The following is a 21094-nucleotide window of genomic DNA, read 5'->3' as shown; positions in this document are numbered from 1 at the left end:
TAATAGCACCTGTTGCACCAGCTCCATCCATTTCTTCATCATCTTCATCAGCATCATATTGCATAGGTTGTTGCCCATATATCCCTCGAACTGGATGATTCTGTTGACATTTCGCTGCACTGGTGCAGCAACTTTCTCAGCTTGCCTTGGGTTTTGAGGATTCAAAAGTTCCTCATCACGCGAGTCTTCATCATCAGGGTTCTGGTGATGTGTTGACCTAAATTTTGCACGTTCACCTGAGCCCTGGCCATAGCAGCTAGTCTTTCTGTTTTCTGTTGCCAAGCCATTCTGCCTATCAGTTGAGGTTCCGAATTAATTGATAATAGTGGTTCTACGGAACTTCTTGTGTTTGGCATAAACAACACCGTACCTGGAATAAACAAAAACAACAAATAAATGTAAATCAAGGAAACCTAACTATCAGCAAATTTTCGTGCACAAACTTTTAGTCTACAACCGTATTCCCCAGTAACGGCATCATTTTTTATAACGCTGAAATTACACTCTTGAATGGGTGTAAGCGATCATTGTCAGTATAAAACTCAACTAGGTAGGGGTCGAATCCCACAGGTAATAGGGTGTGAACTTTGATTTGTTTACAAAAGACTTTACTGGTAGTTTATTGTTTCTAAAAGATGGGGGTTTAAGTTCACAGTGTTTTAAATATCACTTTTAATACTTCAGTGTTTGTAATCAAGATAAATAGGAAACCAGAGCTATGTTCACCAAGGGTTCCGGGAATTGACAGATACTAGGTAATGCTAGAGATTCTCGAAATAATTAGAACAGTAGAATATCCCTGAAGATTATACTATCTGACTTATCTCTCAACCTTACCAGACAATTTATTATCTAATTCTCTCGAACTTAGATAACTTATCTATTTCCAATAGGATGTTATCTCAGGTAGATTAATCCAGTTACGGCATTAATCATTAAACAGAAGGTTGGTAGTTTCCGAGTCCCTGTAGATAATTCACGTCCCCTAGTCTATTTCTCCGTTAGAAGAAAATAAAACCTAAGGCATAATCTAATGTTTGCAACCACTAGATTTTAGTTCAAACAACAGAATTTCAAGATGTTCTACCACTCTTTGAATCCGTTAATCACCTAATATTATATCAAATCCTAATCCATGGATCCCACAACCCCGGATAATGGAATTAGTCGCTCATGATTTGATGAACGAACTCACAAGTTGAATTCATAATGATAAAGATAACTTATGATTAGATGGAAAACAACAAGTAGTTTCTTCGATTGAATCACCAGGTAGAAACCCAAAAATAGTTGATAAAAACAAGAAGAATAATTAATGTAAGAGAGCAATGTTAGATGCCTCTATTCCCTAGGTTAATGTATGATAGCTAACAACAAATACACTTCAATAAAACCCCAAAACAAGTCTTTAAATAGTAAATCCTAAATAAGGAAATAAAATTAAAGTTTTAGTTTTCTCTTCGATTTAGATGACAATACTTTTGACGGCGTGTAAGATTCCTGACGGCGTGTACGAGATGTCGTCAAAGGTTTTAGTGAATTTTTATCTTTTGTCCCTTCAGACGGCAATCCTGATGGTGTGTCAAAATCCTGACGGTACATGAAAACTATCGTCACATCTTCACTGGGAATCAACATACTCTGTCTCTAGTTGACGGGGATTTTGATACCATGTCCCATATTTGACGGCCCTTTCAAATCACCGTCACATTTCCTGTCAACTCTTCAGGTTCTATCTACGATTGACGGCAACTTTGATGGCCTGTCCCATGCATGATGGAGCTTCAGAATTGAGGTCAGCTACACTTCAACTTATTTATATCAGATGTCATCTGATTTATTCTTCTTTCCTTTGATTTCCTCCCCAATCACTTATGTCTGCATTAACACACTAAAAGCAATCAAAAACAATGAAAGTTGCTTAAGACTTCGCAATTATTCAGAGTTAAAAGCTTCAAATGTGTTAGCATCGGCTCACACATCAATTAGACACTGAACTAATTTCTAAACTGTAATAGGTTTGACTAAACTATTACTGATCGTGTTTTTTTTTTTTGCCAAAAATTTTGACTTTCAAAGAGTCGACACTTAATTTTGAAAAGTAATTAAGAAACCTTTATAAGATACTTTAAACGATCCAAAACAAAAGATAGTTTAAAATTTAAAGATCTAAGTAAGAAAATCCTATTAACGTTATGGGAAGCTTTTAGGCACCTAAAACGTTCGCTAACTTGCGGTTATCCAAACTATTTGAAAATATTTTTTGACAACTTTGAAACAGAGAAGTTGGATTTTTTCGAAAAGAAATTGGTTTTAGGAAAAGATTTGTATAATAAATTTTGATGACTTGATAGGATATTTAACCAAATCTAAACAAATTAAAAGCAAATAAACACGTAAAAGGGGATAGGGGAGAAAGTAAAAGACTTAGGCCATTGGGCACAAATCAACGACCTCTATCCTAATTTAATTGGGCTTTCGACCCATTTTTCTCATGTCCTAAGCTATGTTTTCAAACCGTTGGATTGAATTTACTTCACCAGTATTAAATACAACTTTGTATTCGAGGCCCAAATAAATGAATGGATAAATAAATATATAAAATAAATAAATAAATAAATAAAGCAAAAATAAGATTGAAACTTTTATGTCTCCTGGAAACTTCATCAACGAGTTTGAACCCATCTTGCCTTCTTCCATCTTTACTCATATGACAGGTAGCGCCCACTCTCGGACCATCTTTTAGAATCTTCAAAAGGATGGGCCTCAATAGCCCGTTATGAAATGCAAGGAGGAAAAAGTCCATTTGGACTCCAAAGCGGGTTCATGTAAAGAAAAAGATAAAGGGAGATCAATGCGCACCCAAAACATATATAAAAAGCTCAAGTATAAAGGAAAATAAGCATTTTGACTTCAAAAGAGAAAGAACCAATTTTTTGTATTCTATAGCCAGAGAACAAAAATGGAAATGGGCATCTTAACATGATGAAGTTAGCAATTATGGCTATCACTTGAATGTGAAAAAAATAAAAAAGTACATTGACTTCAACGAATAAACAGGAAGAAGTTTGAAATCAATTTTATAAACTCGAATAAGTAGAAGTATGGATGATTTAAGCGTATTAAATTATAATCAAACATTTAGGAAAATAACAAGAAAAATAAGACATATTACCTTTCCCTCAAAGTTTCATCAACCCTCTCTTGGTACAACTGAGGAAAAGCTTAAACAAAAACACATGTATAAACTCAAAAAGATGACTAAGATATAGAGGAAACAAAATACTTCATATTGTAAAAAAATAGTTTTGACGTAAAGTCATACATTTAAGAATTATGAAATGCCCAAACAATTAAACCCAATGATGGAACAATCAAAGAATTAGTGAAGCTCCTTATTCACAAGACCTTTTCATCCTTTCTTTAAAAAGTTACAGAGATTCGCTCGTAAAAATACGATAAAAGATCTTAAAGATCCCTTAATATCAATATAACATTCCTTTTGAAAAATAACAATAATTCTGAAGACTATTCTAATTTAACACATAGGAGGAAATTAGCAATGAATTTAATCCAGGGCTAAAGGGTTTCATGATACTTTTTAAGGTGTAGCTTTGGCATAGGGACTTATTTCATTCTCTTCCTCTCTTGTGTGGGTCCAAAAGAACCTCACACACCAAGAAGGTCATAGAGGGATCTTTGTATAAAATATCCCCTTCTATAAACCCACTCCACCATTATCATCCACATAGTGAGTAAAGAATATTCGGAAGAGGCTCTAACACACTTGGAGAGAACCAAATAATCTAAGAAACTACCAAGAGAAAAATCAAGTACTCTAAAAGGTTTTTAGGCCGGAACCATAAAAAAAGGGCTAAACAAATGAGCTGCATATATATGTAAAACAAAATAGCACATCAAATTAAAAAAACCCATTATGAAATAGAGGTGACTTCGTATTTAAGTCCAGCCCTTATATGAAATAAGTTCCAAGACTGAAGCAACAGACTATCTTCACATACACCATAGCCTTTTCCATCTTAAGATTTTAATAACAACCAACTCTCCCTGAATAAAATAAAGAATAGACCTGGACCGGAGTTTTCTTGACAAGTAAACATTTATCCAAATTACCATACATATTCTAACAACTTGAAGCTTGTAACATGCAGGAATTGCTTCTGGGAGCTTCTATATATTATATATAATTCACATTAAAGAGATTTTCCAATTACTAACCACCAATATATGAAACATAACAGACAATAAGCCAAAAGCAAAAATAATATACGAGTATAGATTTTAAAACTCTGTAATGAAAACCACTTCATAATGGTGCAGAACAATGGCTACAAGCACATCAATTCGAATAACAACCATCATGAACGAAACCTACGGCCATCAAAGCCATCTACAATAGTCAATCCCAGCACACCATTATAAACATTAATACGACTATCGAACGGCTATCAAAGCCATCTACAACAATCAATCCCAGCACACCATTATAAATACATTATTTTTGTTTTGTTATGGTTATTGGTTGGATTTTGAATGGATTGACTTGCTTGAGTTGGTCACAGTTATTGACCAATCCCATAGTCTGGGTTGATACTAATATGCTATCTTGTTATATGTTCAAAATTCATCAGACACAAGGTTTATGCTGGTTGGTTGGGTTAGGTATTAGGGTTGGTATGCGGTCCCGGTTGGACTTGACATGCCCATTATGACAAGGCCTCGATTTGGATTATGTCAGTTGTTCTACTGTCATCGACCACCTCTTTACCATCATCATCTTCATGCTTTACTAAAGCTAATTTCTTAGACTTCCTTTTCATTAATCTTTAGTTAATGTATTGAGTTTCGTAGAAATTTATACCACCATCTTAGTATCAATTAGTGTAAACAAAATCTAGATCTATTTCGCTATGTTGATTATTACTATATACATCTAAGGGTTACTAGTTCAGATTTGATATTCCAACTATTTGAACAAATTAACCTTCGACATCTGTAATCTCACTGAATGTAGGTTAAGTATTCACAAGAATTCACTTCTAACAGTCAATTTATCATTTCTATAGTAAGAAAAGAGGTACTAAATAAATATACAAATGCAACCATCTCTGAATAAAATACAGAGATTGGTCTAATACATAAGAGAGAGGTTAGTAATACTCCAAACATCGGGAGCTCACTCTAAGTCTACAAACCATAGCTGCTCCGCACGACACACACATCAATAGCGATAACCTGTACTATGATCTGTAGGATTCAGAAGTGTACTATGAGTACCAAACAACTGGTACTCAGTAGGTAACTGCCAACTAAGCTCCAAATATAATGCAGAGATATTTAACATATAAATAGAATGGAAACTACATCTTAGTGTCCAGCAATTATATAATAAAGCTAGTGAGATAGTAAGGGAAACTATTCTGCTCATAGCTACTAAACTAGCATGATAAAGCTAAGAAAATATGAAGGATGAACTATCTTATTCCAGCCATACTCAGGAATCTCAATGCTACATCGTATATCCCTGGACAATATACGTCTACTGGATAAAAAGATAAATATAATAATATACAAGGCCAAGAAATGAATATACAATTTGAATAACTGAAGGAAGAAAGGGATATATGGTAATAGCCTCGCTATATGTAGCTAGATATACATATACATATATACATGGTCCAATCAAAGTATAGCCTACATCATCAAACTAGCAACTAGTGCTAGAATATACAGGGTTTCTATTCCATATGTCTAATCATGATCTAGTCATGCATAATAATAAATCATAAGATAGAAGAGACGAGAATCATACATCGAATCTCGATACCCAATTAATAGATAATTTGTCATATCTAGCCATAATAATGATCATAACTATGATAATAACAATATCAGTAACAACATGAGTCACCAGCTAATCCAAACATCAAAATATCTAGACGAGCCAATCATGTGATCCTACCGCCCTAAGATCAGAAAATTCAACAAGCGTGCAACACATCTTAAGATATAGTCCTCACCTATACCCATAAAATCCCCCATATGGTGTAACACCCTAAATTTGTACCCTGGACACCACACGGTTCTTACGACCTCGAAGGATCAAAAGCTAACCCATGACTGATACCTACTGTGAGCACTAAATAATAATATTGAAATAGGGAAAAAGTACAACTGAAATGTGATAAGATTCTCAAAATACTAATATGAATACTGAAATATGGAAAACAAAACTGAATATTATCTAAGTAAATCTATTCTAAAAGCCTCTAATTGTCTAAATATGGAGTTGATGGGACAAGTCCCCAACTAAATCCGGCTACTAAACATACTAAACTAATGAAATAATTAAACTTTGTCCTTAAACTATGAGGATTTACAACTGTATCTGCTGCTGATAGTCTAAACTGCTAAGTATGGTCAGGAGCCCGTACGTCTGAACCTATGATATGAGACACCACAACACAAAAAAAAATATGCATCAGTACTTTGAATGTACTTGTATGCTAAGGGAGGTAAGGTTGTATGCATGGGTTTATATACATGAACAATAACTGACTGAGTGATAAAAATATAATTGAGTAGAAGTACATGTCTAACTGAACATGTTGTAGCTACTGAGTATGCAATGCTACCTGCATACAACTATACTATTTCTAAGATTACACTAAAGCTGAGTACTACGTTTTGATAACTGAATATCTGATATCTGAGGTTACTGATAATTGAATTTTTGATAATTGGGTGACTATGTCTGACTGTCCCGATCCTTAAGAACTGAACAAAGTTCTATACTCTAAAACTGTAGGAGGTAATCATCTAACTAATATTTCTCTCTCTAAACTGATTAGGGTCCAACCTGTAACCCTAGTTAGAAGGGTGTCAGTACCGTGCTATGGGTAAAAGACAAGTTACTGAGTCACCCTCATCTGGCAGGTGCTCTGAATGAAAATGGTGGTACCCTCAATTGGCAGGTAAGACACCTCATTAACCCTCAACTGGCAGGTTGATGTCTCAAACTATGTTTTCTATGTAGTTCTGTAATGCAAGGACTACTTCTAAGGATTTCACCCTCTACTGGCAGGTGAATCCCTATCCTTGGGTTCACTCGGTGCTGAATCCTTCTCCTAACTGCTTATACACTGAACTAATTTCTAAACTGTACTAGGCTTGACTGAACTATTATTGATCATGTTAACTAACTGAACTGGACAGAGTTCACTGAGTTTGACTGAGTTCTGTACTAACTGAGTACTACTAATCGTGATATTATTTAGACTATTCTGTAACTACTTTAGCTCTAGATCAACAATTCGGATTTTTGGGTATTAGATATCCCAGGACTCGATAGATAAAGAGTAAACCATAGCATGATCTTGAGAAACATAACAATGTACACTTGTCCATAATTCATTCATAGAGACATTTTATCAAGCACTTGTGGGGCATAAGCTTTTACATGATTGGGACCACATAATGACTTGTCATGACTCCTCTATTTACTTCATATAGGCATTTTACCAAACACTTGGGGAGCATGGATTATTTCACATGATAATGTCCAACAAATAAACATCATGAATACAATACTCAATTTCAAATTCAAGGGTTTATAATGCATTTCATATAATTCATGACATAAACTATTTTAATTTCATGGAAACATAAAATAAATTATGAATTGAAACCTAATTACTATCATTAACATGAATACAATTAATCTTGAAGCATGGAATTCATGAAAACTCAATTATGTATTTTTAAGAGGTATTCTTAGGCTCTCTGGGTGAAATAAACCCATAGATGAATACCAAACATACCTTGATTGTTAATTTCGTGGAGATTGGGGTGAGTTCTTGAGATTTGATTCTTGAACTTGATGAAGCTAGGGTTTGTTCTTGAGAGGATTTTGTGAAAAAGATGAGCAATTTGCTATTTGGAGCTTTAATTCCATGTTATGGACCCAATGGGTGAAGGAAAAATGACCCATTTGCCCTTAAATACGTGGAACATAATTATAGGAAAATACACATGCCGGACTAGCCAGGGTACCGTGGGCTCTGGAGCGCTACTCTGGGTAGGGAGTTGCAGGTTTATCGCCTAGAACCACTGTTTCTAAATTCCAAGCATGCATTTACGCTTGTCCAAAAATCCTAAAACTCACCCGGGATATACTATTGACGTCCACGATCATGAATCAACTTTAAAACTAGCTCTCTGAGGTTGGGAAGGTCGTTAATAAATTCCCCAAAGTTTGAGGGCTTTTGCAAAGACTAATTCCTAACACTTAGATGAAATTTATAAGTCTGGGACCCTTTTCACGCTCTACGGAACTGAGTTAAGCTTAGAATTTTATGGGGTCTTATAATATCTCCCCCTTGGGAACATTCGTCTTTGAATGAAACTGACTAAGCTGAGAATACTGATAGATTGAGCTTACACACTGACATGCATGCCTGATGCATTACATGACTGAAGCTACTGATAAGCTGAGTTTTCATACTGAATATGCTTATCTGATACAAGAGTAGATGACTAAACTGATTCATAAATGGATAACTGAATATGTAATGGTAAGGAATACCAAGATTATAACTGTAACTAAACACAGAACTGAGTAAATCTAATGAAAAGTGTTATCTCAAGCTGAGTATGAGTTTGACGAGAAGAGGTGAGGATACTTGATACGTATATCTGCTTTTGCTTTGCAAGTATCTTTCTCAATGAACTGATTCTGCCAAAGAACTTTGATTGAGTGAACTTCTTTTTTCCCTAGTCTGCGAATTTGATGATCGAGGATTTGGACAGGAACCTCTCCAAAAGAGAAATCATTTTGAATTTCTCTGCCCTCTAAGGGAACTATGACTGTTGGGTCTCTAGTTCATTTATTTAGTAAGGAGACGTGGAATACTAGATGTACTGAATCTAGGTCTGAAGATAACTTACGCTCAGAAGCTACCCTAACAAAATAACTGAGAATTCTATAAAGACCGACATATCGAGGACTGAGCATTTCTCTTTTTGCCGAACCTCTTCACTCCTTTCATGGAAGAGATTTTCAAGAATATGAAATTACTAATCTCAAACTCGAGATTATTTACTAAATATGAAATTACTAATCTCAAACTCGAGATTATTTACTAAACATACATAAACGGGAACATGAGAACATAACAGAGCTTGAAACGTGATACATGACTTGAATATCATAAACTAAACTGAGCCCCTGAATTCACGGCTTATGGCTGAGATTGGAACTCGAGGGTCCACTTTAAGTACCCACTACCAAACTGGATTCATTACATGAAGAGAAAGTGGAAGGTTTAGGTCATGAAACCTCAGGGGATTATAGTGCATCTCTCCCTTGGGATAATATATCCCGTGAAGGATACTGACTTGTTTGAGCTACTGAGGAAAGATTGGGATAATGCATAGGGCACCTATGAACTGAATAGTGACTGAATATTTGGGATCAAAAACTGAGGCATGATACATGAACTGGTCTGAACTCATAACTACCTGGTTGCTTAATCTTACAATAGCTACATTCATCAGACTTCGGATAATATGACTAGATGAAAAGATGGGAAACCACACGAACTTGTCCGCTTCACTGCTAAATTAAATTGTTGTCCTTACGGACTAACTCATACTAAAAACTTATACTAAACTAGAGCATTTCCTGACACTCTTTCCATAAAGTTCTACTGACTTTGGGGAGCAAGAAAATCTTGGCATGTACAGAATAAAACATCTGAATAAGAAATCTCACCCTGGATAAAATTCTGTAATATGAGGCGAGGCCTAAGAAACATCATCTAAGATAGAGTGATTAAGCCTTATGCACTGCAACCACAAATTTTCAAGCATACACATATTTCTTGAATACTCTCTCAACTATACTATAATCTCCACCTTAGTACGGCGCTTCACCTGAGACTACTGAAAACATTCACGTGGGAACTGAGTGCAAATGCATAACATACTAACTTATCTGATTAACTGAATAGATGATAGCTGAATACTGGTCATGTGAGATTGAACTATACTTAGTCTGGACCAAAACTATAGATTATTATACATATAAGGTAAGGACTAACTAAGAAACATGAAATACTTAGCATGAATGCTTGTAAACTATATTATTGGAGAATAATGGACCAAGTGTATAACATGATTCTGAAATACTGATAACTAAATAATGGATAACTGTATGCTATAGTCAAGTAAACCCAAAACTGAATTGAGTTTTGAACTGAGACTGTAAATGAGTTTGTGATATCTATGTGATAGAGACTGACATAAATCAAGGATCTCAATAGACACTCACACTCTACATCTTCTCAATTTCTCATCTCATGAAAAATTATGATCTCCCTTCAACAACTGAATACAACCTCCTACTAGCCACTTCCTATGCGAAATGCATTTATCCACTTACATACCACCATGACATTCAAGCCTATATTCATAACTATAATCTCATATAAAACAAGCATGCAATAACCTTTTCTTAACATGAAACATTTACTCTCTCTCATCTAAGCAAGTGCTCATAACTACATCATTCCATAAGGAGAGTGCCACTAAAAGGTTAAAATATGAGATCTTGAAGCATGAAAGAACACTATACCAAACTCATCACTTAACTAAGGCCAGAGGAATAGAATATCAAAATCATGAATTTATCAAGAGATCTAAACTGAGGATATACATTACATAATCTAAGTTTAGCCAATCGTTAGGAGTGTAGAATAAGTCATAGGAACTGAGCATACTGTAAAGCATGACATGAGAACATGAGTCATGAGCTGAATAACCTGAGTCTGGAGTTTCTACATTCATAAAACACAATTCGTAACACTGGGTAAACTGGAGCTCTTATACTAGGGACTGTAAGCGTACATGATTTTTCCTACCATGTATGAATATGAGCTATGATCATAGAGCTGACGTATAAGACATGAATAGATACCAAGAATGTCATCGATGAAGACTATAATGAACATGCCCAAGTACTGCTTGAGCACATAATTAATTAATTCCATAAAAATTGTTGGGTCATTAGTGAAACCAAAGGACATGACTAGAACTCGAAGTGACCATACCGAGTTCTGAAAGATGTTTTTAGAATGTCACATTCTCTAAACCTGAGCTAATGATCACCTGATCTAGGGTCTATCTTACACAAGTAACTGGCACCCTAAAGTTGGTCGAATAAGTCATCGATTCTAGGAAGTGGATACTTGTTCTTGACTGTGACTTTATTTAGCTGACGGTAGTCTACACACGTTCTAAGAGAAATGTCTTTCTTATGCACGAATGGAACTGGTCCACCCTAAGGGGACATGTTGGGTCTGATGAATCCCTTATCTAGGAGATCTTCAACTATTTTTTTAATTCTTTAAGTTCTGTTGGGGCCATTTTATATGGCGGAAGAAAGATAGGCTGAGTATCTGGAAGAAGGTCGATTCCTAAGTCAATTTCCCTTTCGAGAGGGACTCCAGGAAGATCGTCAGGAAACACCTCTGAGAATTCATTTACTACTAAAACTGACTAAAGGATATGAGAATCGAAACTACACTTCTTAACTCAAAAAAGATAATAAAAATACTCCTTAGATATCATTTTCCTCGCCCTGAGGTAGGAAACAAGCTGATCCCTAAGTGCCGAAGTACTACCCCTCCACTCAAGGACAAGTTCATTCAGAAACTGAAATTGGACAATTCTGTTTCTATAATAAACTGAATAATAGCATTAATGAAGCCAATCCATGTCAAGAGTGACATCAAAATCTGTCATCTCTAATTCTACTAAGTCTGCCGAGGTGGCTTTCTGAGATACTATAATCGTAAAGTTCATGTATACCCATTCAGCTATAATGGATTTACCTACTAGGATAGAGACTGAGAAGGGCTCTACTAGGGTTTTGGTACTAACTCCGAAGTCATCAGCTATATAAGGAGTTACAAAGGACAAAGAAGCACTTGGATCTAGCAAAGCATAAACATGTAAATGATAATCTTGTAACGTACCAGTGACAATATCAACAAAAATTTCTTGATCCTGTCGGGATTGAAGTGCATAAAGTCTATTTGGGCGCTGCCTACTAGTAGCACTGGAAGTGACACCCTGCAGATTCGATCGACCTGACTGAGTTGAAGGACGATTATGCTGACTTCGCGAACCTAACTAAGGACAATATTTGATTCTATGGTCTTTCTTGCCACATTCAAAACACAACCCACTACTATGCCTATACATGCCCTAATGGTTTCTGTCATATTTTTGGTAAGGAGGATTTGTTCGGCCATTCTTTGGCCTTGGCATTCTTGCCCTCTTATTCTTTCTCCCTCTTTTCCTACCTCTTTTCTCCTCACTCTGTGGAGATTGAGTCATAATCCTAGGTAGGATTGTACCCATATGATTGTTTTGGAGTGAGATACATGCTCATTTAGGGGATCTAACTAAACAGGCAGAGGCACTGGCTTGATTCTAGTTCTTCTTCCATTAGTCTTTTTAGGAAACATATTCTATAAACAGAAGGAAAAAAAAGATTAGACTAAGAGTTTAACTTGAGCTCATGCTCACTCGCATGACATAAATACTAAAAGAAGGGAAACTTTTCCTAAAATGCCTTATAGCTTCTTGTCCATAAGTGTGATGTGCTACATACCCATGCACAAGACTTAACTAGATGCGGATTTTAGACTTCCTATGACCCTGTTAAACCTTAGGCTCTGATACAAAGATTTCAACACCCCGAGAATACACCCCAGATGCAACACGGTGCTTAGACCACGAAGGATCACAAACTAACCCATGACTGGTACCTGCTGTGAGCACTAAATAAAAATACTAAAATAGTACGGAAGTACAACTGAAATGCCATAAGGTTCTCAAAATAATAATATGAATACTAAAATACTGAAAACAAAATTGAATACTACCTAAGAAAATCTAGTCTGAAAGCCTTTAACTGTCTAAATATGGAGTTGATGGGACAAGCTCTCAACTAATTCCGACTATTGAACACACTGAACTAATGAAATAAATGAACTTTATCCTCAAACTATGAGGACTCACCACTGTATCTGCTGCTGATAGTCTGAACTGCTAAGTATGGTCAGGAGCCCTTACGTCTGAACCTATCATATGAGACATCACAACACAAAAAAAGCATGCGTCAGTACTTTGAATATACTTGTATGCTAAGTGAGGTAAGGTTGTATACTTGGGTTCATATGCATGAACAATAACTGATTGAGTGATAAAAATATAATTGAGTAAGAGTACATGACTAACTAACATGCTATAGCTACTGAGTATGCGATGTTACCTGCATACAACTATACTATTTCTAAGATTACACTGAAGCTTAGTGCTAAGCTTTAATAACTGAGTTTCTGATATCTGAGGTTACTGATAACTGGAATTTTTATAATTGGGTGACTGTGTCTGACAATCCTGATCCTTTAGAACTGGACTAAGTTTTGTACTGAACCTGACTCTGAAACTGTGAGAGGTAATTATCTAACCAACATACCCCTCTCTGAACTAATTGGGATCCAACCTGTAACCCTAGTTGGATGGGTGTCAAGTACCGTGCCACAGGTAAAAGACAAGTTGCTCACCTAGAAAGTGCTCTGAATGAGAATGGTGGTACCCTCAACAAGTAGGTAAGACACCTCATCAACCCTCAACAGGCAAGTTGATGTCTCAATCTACACTAGCTACGTAGTTCTGGAATGCAAGGAATTCTTCTAAGGATTTCACCCTCTAGTTGCAGGTGAGTCCCATCTTTGGGTTCGCTCGGTGCTAAATCCTACTCCCAACTGATTATACATTGAAATGATTTCTAAACTTTAGTAGGTTTAACTGAACTATTATTGATCGTGTTTGTTTTGCCAATAATTTTGACTTTCAAAGAGTCGCCACTTAATTTTGAAAAGGAATAAGAAACCTTTATAAGATACTTTAAACGATCCAAAACAAAAAATAGTTTAAAATTTAAAGATCTAAGTAAGAGAATCCTATTAGCATTATCAGATGATTTTTGGCACCTAAAACATTCGCTAACTTGCGGTTATCCGGACTGTTTGAAAATATTTTTGTCTAACTTTGAAAAAGAAAAGTTGATTTTATTTTTAAAAGAAAGTGATTTTAGGAAAAGATTTGTATAATAAATTTGATGACTTTATAGGATATTTAACCAAGTATAAACAAATGAAAAGCTAATAAACACTAAAAAGGGGATAGGGGAGAAAGTAAAAGACTTAGGTCATTCGGCCCAAATCAATGAACCCTGTCCTAATCTAATTGGGCTTTCAACCCATTTTTCACTAGTCCTAATCTATGTTTTCAAACCTTTGGCTCGAATTTGCTTCACTTGTATTAAAAAGAACTTTGGCTTTGAGGCCCATATAAATACATAAATAAAGCAAGAATAAGATTGAAACTTTTCGGTCTTCTGGCAATCTTATCAACGAGCTTGAACATGTCTTGCCTTCTACCATCTTTACTCATACGACAGGTAGTGCCCCCTTTCGAACCATCTTTTGAAATCTTCAAAAGGATGGGCCTCAATGGCCCGTTACAAAATGCAAGGAGGAAAAAGTCCATTTGGACTCCAACGCAGGTTCATGCAAAAAAAAAAAAGATGAAGGGAGATTAGTGCGCACCCAAAACATATATAAAATGCACAAGTGTAAAGGAAAATAAGCATTTGACTTCAAAAGAGAAAGAACCAATTTTTTGTATTCTACAGCTAGAGAACAAAAATGGAAATGGGCAAAAAAGAAAAAAGTAAATTGACTTCAACGAATAAACAGGAAGAAGTTTGAAATCAATTTTATAGACCCGAATAAGTAGAAGTAACGATGATTTAAGTGTATTAAATTATAATCAAACATTTAGGACAATAACAAGAAAAATAAGATACATTACCTTTCCCTCAAAGTTTCATCAACCCTTTCTCGGTACAACTGAGGAAAAGCTTAAAAAACACATATATAAACTTAAAAAGATGACCAAGATATCAAGGAAACAAAATACATCATATTGTAAAAAAAATAGTTTTGAGGTGAAGTCAGACATACATAGAATTATGAAATGCCCAAACAATTCAACCCAATGATGGAACAATCAAAGACTCAGCGAAGCTCCTTATTCACAAGACCTTTTCATCCTTCCTTTAAAAAGTTAAAGAGATTCACTTCCAAAATTCAATAAAAGAGCTTAAAGATCACTTAATATCAATATAACATTCCTTTTGAAAAATAATAATAATTTCGAAGACTATTCAAATTTAACACATAGGAGGAAATTAGCAATGAATTTAATCCAGGGCTAAAGGGTTGCGTGATACTTTTTAAGGTGTAGCTTTGGCATAGAGACTTATTTCATTCTGTTCCTCTCTTGAGTTGGTCCAATAGAACCTCACACACCAAGAAAGTCATAGAGGGATCTTTGAATGAAATATCCCCATTCTATAAACCCACTCCACCATTCTCATCTACATTGTGAGTAAAGAAAATTCAGAGGAGGCTCTAACACACTTGGAGAGAACAAAACAATCTAAGCAACTACCAAGAGCAAAATGAAGGATTCTAAAAGGCTTTTAGGCCGGAACCATAAAACAAAAAGGGCTAAACAAATGAGCATCATATATATGTAAAAGAAAATAGAACATCAACTAAAAAAACCATTATGAAATAGAGGTGACTTCGTATTTAAGTCCAGCCCTTATATGAAATAGGTTCCAAAACTGAAGCAACAAACTATCTTCACATACACCATAGCCTTTTCCATCTTAAAGTTTTTATAACAACTAACTCTCCCTGAATAAAATAAACAATAGACCTAGAGCACAGTTTTCTTGACAAGTAAAACATCTATCCAAATTACCATACATATTCTAACAAATTGAAGCTTGTAACATGGAGCAAATGCTTCAGGGAGATTCTATATATTATAAATAATTCACATCAAGGAGATTTTCCAATTACTAACCACCAATATATGAAGCATTACAGACAACAAGCCAAAAGCAGGAATGATATATGAGTATAGATTTCAAAACTTGGCAATGAAAACCACTTCATAATGGCGCAGAACAATGGCAGCGAGCACATCAATTAGAATAACAACCATCACTAACAAAACCTATGACTATCAAAGCCATCTAGAATATTCAATTCCAGCACACCAGGTATCAAACGACCATAAAAGTCATCTACAACAGTCAATCCCAGCATATCATTATAACTACTAATAAGATATCAAAAAAATAAGAAAAGAATGTCAAAACTAAAAGGGTGAAAGGTTACCTATTTAGAAGCATCAAAATGGGGATTAATTCTTCGATGGAACTTCTACCACCACCGGAAAAGGCTCTACAACTCAGAGAAAACTTTGCGTAAATGAGAACTTATCACGAAAAAGTTGTTTTTACTGGAAAAATAGACTTTTTTCTCAAAAAAACTTTCAACCTTCTCCGACTTCCATGTTTTTTTTATCAAGAATCCCTTTTTATAGAAGGGAATTTGGATTCACATTTATGCTCCAACCAATGTTGGAGAGATAATTTTTGGGGTTAATTCTGGGATTTCAAAGGGGAAAATTCAAACTTTGAATAGGGATAAGGGGATGTGCTGTAAAATTGTTTGAAAATCGTACAATTTTGAAATAGTTGGATGCAGAGTTGTTGAGGTCGTATGATTCCTCATCACTGGAATCGCGGGTTGGAGCTGGGTCAGGTTTGAGGTATTGGGGTTTGCTAGTTGTTGTTCGAATTGATGTTGGGTTGAGTTTTTCGTCGGGTCGGGGGTTTGATCGGAGTTGGGTCAACGATATTGATGGTGTTTGTTGTTGACCGATGTTGCTGTTTTGTTGGGTTTTTCCATTTTTGTGCTTATGGTCGCTGTTAATATGTACTGAATTGTTGATAGGTAAAGAAGAAAGAAATGGGCTGGCAGGTCAGGTCAATTGGGCTTAGACTAAGAGTTGAGCCATTAGTTATGGTGGGCTGCTGATGGGGTTTTAATTGGATAGATTAGGTTTTAGGATTTTTTAAAAACTAACCCCAATTAGACTAGGGGTTCAAAAATTAGTTTCAATTAGGAATTAATCAATTCTACTTAAATGACAATCAAATTAAAAGTTAATTGGCCAATTGAATTGAAATTGTGGTCAATTTAATTTCAATTATGATCAAATTTAGTAGATTGGTCACATTAAATTGAAATCCGATACGAATTAATTCTTTATTTAATCCTGGTCTTCTTGATTTAAATAAAATCCAACAACTATTTTCCATATAAATTATTTTCGAGAACACATTACTTTAAATCAAGATTTTAATCATTTGAATTTATTTTCAAAATAAACTAAATTGAAATACAAAATTCTATGGAATAAATATTTATGTAATCAAATTATATAGTCTTATATAATTGAACACGATAATATGTAATCTCTACTTAAAATGATAAAATTACGTACAAAAATATTTTTTAAATTTTTTATTCAAATGAAATAAATATCTTGATTTTATTAAAAATTGAAGAAACTCAAGATTAAATTTAGTCGTTGAGGAAAAAAATTTGGTGTCAACAACTTTCCCCAGCCTTTGGGTAGGGTTGATTCAAGTAACCTTGTGCAAAGGGAGGTTGACATTTCTAATTTTCATCCGACCATAAATTCTAATCTGAAAGAGGTTGGATTTTGCACGAGTTTCATAGAGTTATGGTCGGACCTATGTATCAGGTTTCCTACATATCTTAGGTTACATGAGAATTCAGACCAATTGTAGTTCAAAAAGCTTGATTTAAAGCATGATTTCCAAAAAGTACACATACTATCTCGATTTTGGAGTTTTTGATGAAGCAGAAAAACTAGAGAATAAAAGAGATTTGGGGAGAGGTTGGAATATAGTTTTTTTTTATATAGATCTCAGCCTACATATCCCCGAGACTCAAGTAATCAGACTACTTGTAGCTCAACTCTATCAGTAGAAAAGATGGTTTTTTATTTCAGACGATCTTTGGCTCAAGATGAGTGACAGGTTGATCGAGTTGCGGAAAAGAGGCTTGTAACCTCTTAACCATGAATGTGGGATCCTTCACATCCATAGGAAAAAACTTACCCGGATATAATTTCCAAAACTCTTGGTATACTATCACTCGAATTTGAAGGAAAAAAAGGTTTACCCTTGGTATGTGCTTAGAAATATCCTGAGGGTGAAACTGAAACTAGAATATCCCAAAATTCCCACATACCTTCCAATAGGGGTATGTTTGAATGGCGGTGACAATCATTCTTTAGCTCACGTCCAAAGAATTTGACGTCCCTCTTTAGACTATGTCTCATTTTGCTGCTAAGAAAGAGTTCCATATTGTGCTGCATTATATCTGGAGTCGTCCGTACCTGTGATTTTTATTTGAGATTTTCATCATCTCTAATGCTATTGGCAATGTCTCAAACAAAAGTAATTAGTGCTAAACATAATTCACAAAAGAGGTATATAATTTTTACCATATCTCTACATGAGTTATCGTGTGAAAAGTGAAGCCATCCTTAATATACCTGTTCAGAAGGAAATAACTCACAACAATAGCTACAACAAACCTCTTGGTTATTGCATAATTAACTCATTTGTCAGTTGAATATGTCTTTAAAAGGGTGGCCCTTTTTGGACATCGATGACACTTTATGTAGAATGATCCCTGCAACTGTGTAATCTTGTGCTGATGTGGCAACCTTTTGATCACCTATAATGCTTGTCGTTGTAGTGTTATAACATTTCCACTTATTGAAAATGAATTTCCTATGACTATGGGTAAGTCTTGCTCATCTTTTATATTGACACGACTTATATATTTCCGTTGAATTGTCAATCTTTGGATAATCTCGCGCATTATTTGATATTGGATATGAGGTAAGTTAAAGATATGAATTGATAGCTTTTATGTGATCCTGCACATTATTAGACCTTGGATAAAAGATGGCTTACAGATATCTCTCCAAGCGCTAGCTCTCAGGTATTCCTACACATCATCCGACCTTGGATACAATATGACTTATAGATATCTCTCAAATTGCTAGTCTTTGGGTAATCTTGCACATAATCAATCTTGGATATGACGCAGCTTATAAAGAACCCATGGACATATCAATTTGACAATCTCGCATATTCTTCAGTAAGGACTTAGTTGCGACTTATGGATAACCTTTGAACTATCAATTTTTGAGTAACCTTGCACATTATCCGGTTAAGATGTTGTTGCAGGTTACGAATGACCTATGGGCTATCAACTCATAGGTAATGTTTCACACTATCCTATTTCAAATAATATGACTTATAGATGACCCTCAGATTGTCAATTTCTAGGAAGTCTTATATGTCGTTCACTTTTAGATAGCAACTTAAAGATAGCCCTTTGAATTACACGTTTTTGATGCATTCAGATGCTAATTCATAAAATGATGAGATATCCTTGATGCCAGCGTATGCTATCTCACATGTCAACTGATATTAGATGCTGATGATATCCTTGATGCCAATATTTGTGTCTCGCGTGTCAATAGATATTAGATGCTAATGATATCCTCAACGCCATCATTTGTATCTCACGTGTCAACAAATATTAGATGCTAATGATAACCTTGACGCCAGCATTTTTGTCGCACTTGTCAATGAATATTAGATATAATGGCCTTCTCGACAATGGCTTAAAATGTCCCTCTTGGAAATGATATGAAATGGCCCTCTCAGTAATGGCATAAAATGGCCCTCTTGGCAATGACATAAAATGGCCCTCTTGTCAATAGCATGAACTGTCTCTCATAGCAATAACATGAAGTAGCCCTCTTGGCAAAGATATGATACAGCCCTCTCGGGAATGATATGAAATGGCCCTCTCGACAATCGCATAAAAGGGCCCTCTTAAAAATGATATGAAATGGCCCTCTTGGCAATGACATGAAATAGCTCTCTTGGCAATTATATCAGATGGACCTCTCGCCAATGGCATGAAATGGCCCTCTTGTCCATGCCATGAAGTAGCCCTCTTGGTAATGATGTGATATGGCCCTCTTGGCAATGATATGAAATGGCCTTCTCGACAATGGCATAAAATAGCCCTGTTGGTAAGGATATGAAATGGCTCTCTCGACAATGGCATGAAATGGCCCTCTTGGTAATGATATGAAATAGCCCTCTTGGTAATAATATGAAATGGCTCTCTTGGAAATGCCATGAAATGACCCTCTTGGCAATGATATGAAATGGCCCTCTTGGCAGTGGCATGAAATAGTCCTCTTAGCAATTGTATGAAATGGCCCTTTTGGCAATAAGATGATATGAGATGGCCCTCTCGGCATTGGCATGAAATGGACCTCTCGGTAAATGAGGTGATATGAAATGGTTCTTCCGATGATTTGAAAACAGTTTCACCTAAATTCATTTGTCTGCATTTTGCTTTCTACATGTACCTGTACTCAAGGTAGACAGTTAGTAGACACCTTGTCGCTCTCACTAGCGACCACAGTCAAGCTTTATGACAGTTTAATGACGAATACTGAGCATTATGATTTGAATGACTTATTCTGCTATTAATCATTTCTTCTTGAAGAAATAATTAAATAGTAAATCTATCGGATGCAAGTAAATGGGGTAAAGTCCTTCTTTAAGGATTACTCAAATACCGTTTGCTTCGCTCCAAGATGAATTTTGAGGATGACTTTCTATTTTTTCTCCTATTGAGTGATCCTTTTGATTGTTGTATTTATTGTGTCGACTCTCTTGAATATACCTACACTCAAGGTAAATTTTTAGTAGACACAAAGTCACTTTTGCTAGCGATTATTTTTTAGGAAAATTTTAAATACAATATTCATAAAGAAGATAAAGCACATTTGTTTGTCCTTCATGGTCTCAAGAAATGAGATAGACAATTCAAAAGTTCATCGATAAATGGGTATTAAATCCATTTTTTAGGATACCCAAAAATACCGTTCTTGAGCATTGTATGCTCTGGTGTGGCTCGTAACTCACTTGGGGATATTTTGAAAA

The 21094-nt window shown here is 35.3% G+C and overlaps 1 long non-coding RNA gene across 1 annotated transcript; it reads right to left on the bottom strand.

The window, feature by feature from the left end:
- Positions 1 to 6155: 6155 nt before the first annotated feature.
- Positions 6156 to 17115, bottom strand: LOC124898917. The gene is made up of 2 exons (XR_007055846.1): positions 13108 to 17115; positions 6156 to 6463 (listed from the first exon to the last, which is right to left on the bottom strand). It is a non-coding gene; the product is annotated as an uncharacterized LOC124898917 (long non-coding RNA).
- Positions 17116 to 21094: the final 3979 nt, after the last annotated feature.

Source organism: Capsicum annuum, chromosome 5 (genome assembly GCF_002878395.1).
Source record: "Capsicum annuum cultivar UCD-10X-F1 chromosome 5, UCD10Xv1.1, whole genome shotgun sequence".
Taxonomy (NCBI): domain Eukaryota; kingdom Viridiplantae; phylum Streptophyta; class Magnoliopsida; order Solanales; family Solanaceae; genus Capsicum; species Capsicum annuum.
This window is presented reverse-complemented; position numbering and strand designations above follow the sequence as displayed.